General features: G+C 50.0%; 1 pseudogene; it reads right to left on the reverse strand.

Moving 5' to 3' along the window:
• Positions 1-732: 732 nt before the first annotated feature.
• LOC137622644 (forkhead box protein L1-like) lies at positions 733-2150 on the reverse strand (annotated as a pseudogene).
• Positions 2151-2500: the final 350 nt, after the last annotated feature.

Genomic DNA, 2500 nt, shown 5'->3' on the forward strand with positions numbered 1-2500 from the left:
ATTTATATATATATATATATATATTAATATATATATATATATTATTATGTATGTATATATGTGTGTGAACAGAAACCTAATTATATAAACCAAGTGATAATAATATTATATTCAGATATCTCCCTTTGAAAATAACCTCAACTACTAATATTAAAACACAAATGAAAACACCAATTTAGGAAAAAGGAAAAAAAATATCACATTAACCATATTATTTATTTCATTGACACGCCATTTTAATAGGGCATAAAAAAATTCTTAAATACAACACTTGATTGTTTTAGTTTATATACACATTCACTCACAATATCACAGAGGTATATTATATTTTCATTTTTTTTATTTTTTTTATTTTTTTTTTTATGATGTAAATTATTTTTGTTGAACATGTAAAAGTTTAGTATTTTTTAAATTTTACTTAAAACTCGATTATTGTTTTTTTGTTTTAGATTTTACATATAAAAGTCGATTATTGTTTTTTGTTTTAGATTTTACATATAAAACTCGATTATTGTTTTTATGTTTTAGATTTTACATATAAAACTCGATTATTGTTTTTATTTTGTTTTGAACATGTAACATCATTATTTTTTTTATTTATTTATGAAGATATAAAATGATTTTATGAATATTGATGAACATATAAAATTATTTTTCATGATTTTATTCATGATATAAAATTCTTTTATTGTTTTTTGTAATTTTTATGAACAAATATATTTTATAAACACCTCATTGGGTCGTTTGATCATGTGCCGTCGCACACGATTCACGGGCGGAGGTGGGCTGGCAAGGGCCGCCCTCATCGCTGACATTGGGCGGCTTGTGTGAAGTCGTCACCTGCGACATGGGCGCTGGTAGCGACCAAGGCGCCCCCCGAAACCCACCCGAGCAGCGACCAAGGGCGGGGGTCGCCGTCTGTGACTTCGTCTGCGACTTCGTCTCCCGTCGTAGGGGAAGGAGATGCGACCGAAGGACGCGTATCGTCCCCCGGGTCGTCGCTGACGACGTCGATTTCGCCGTGGTCGTCTTGAGCGAAGTCGCCCGCGTGGCGACGACTCTTGGGAAGCTTGTCGTCGGGCGCCAGAAGGCTGGCGACGTCGAATTGTCGCTTCTTGGCGACCGCCACTGGTTGATGTGGGACTGAGACCCCGTCGGAGTAGGAGCCCGAGGCCCTTCGCTCGAGAGGGCGGTGTGTTGGTGTAGATGGTGATGGGGAATATGAACGGCCGTGGGCGTCTCCGGAGCGGGCGTGGGGCGTGTGGGAAGGGGCGGGGATGGGGGTTCTGGAGACGAATCGTCGTCGACGGCCAGCCCTAGGTGCTTCCTCACTCGGCGCTGGGCCCTTCGGCGTCGGAAGTCGCCCTTCCTGAAGTCGTCGATGTTGGCCGGGGTGGATGGCCCAATAGTGGCCCTTGCCGTTGGCGGAGCGGCCGGCCTTGACGAAGCAGTCGTTGAGGGAGAGGTTGTGCCGGATGGAGTTCCTCCAGCCGGGGCCCCTGGAGCGGAAGTAAGGATAGTGGTCTAGGATGTATTGGTAGATGTCACTTAAAACTAATTTCTTATCGGGGCTGCTAAGGATGGCCATAGCGATGAGTCCTATGTAGGAGTGCTGGGGTTTGGGCTCCTCGGGGCCTCTGGCCAGCAGCGCCCTCGGGTCGACTAACCTGTAGCCGTAGAGGGGATGGGGTGGGGGGTACGCTGCCGGCGGGGGGTGGTGGGCCCCCCTGACCACCCATCAGGGCGCTGCCCAGTCCGGCCGCCGTTCCTAAACCGCCCATCAAAGGCGAGCCGAAGCCGCCCATGAGGTGCGTTCCCATCAGGCGCCCACCAGATGCCCGCCCATGGGCTGGTCCTGGAAGGGGTGGTGGTGACTAGCGGCTAGAGTCGGTCGCGCCCATGCTAACCCAGCGGACGCCAGACGGAGTCTCTCCGCCAAGGCTAGCTGGTACAGAAGGCGCTGTTGATCTGTGGGCGTGGGAACGGCATGGCCGTCGCTCAGGGGCGGCGGTTTGACGGCGACTGGAGCCACTACTGAAGGCGGCGACAGCGAAGATTCTCTCCCACACACCGAGTCCATAATTTATTCCTAAGGTCTTCGAGTTTCGGAGTTCACGCACTTCTAGTCACACACGCACACACACAAATCATTCGCGCTCGCGCGCGCGTGCGCCCCAGGGCGTCCCGCGGACAAAGGGTAACAGCAGCAGCAGTTAAGGGCCTTCTTTCTGAAGGCGACTCGCCCGCCGGAACAGCCCCGTCTGATGTTGTGCTCCAACTCCCCGATACCAACTTAAAGAATAACTTACCCGGCTATCAGATACCCCCCTCCCCCCTCCTCCCCCCCAATCTAAATGCCGCTCGCCCATTGGTCAGAGCCCACTTTAGACCCCACCCCCCTCGGTATAGCCCCGCCTCCTAGCCAATCGCCGCTCGCCCATTGGTCAGAGCCCACTTTAGACCCCACCCCCCTCGGGATAGCCCCGCCTCTTAGCCAATC

Source organism: Palaemon carinicauda, chromosome 29 (genome assembly GCF_036898095.1).
Source record: "Palaemon carinicauda isolate YSFRI2023 chromosome 29, ASM3689809v2, whole genome shotgun sequence".
Lineage (NCBI taxonomy): Eukaryota > Metazoa > Arthropoda > Malacostraca > Decapoda > Palaemonidae > Palaemon > Palaemon carinicauda.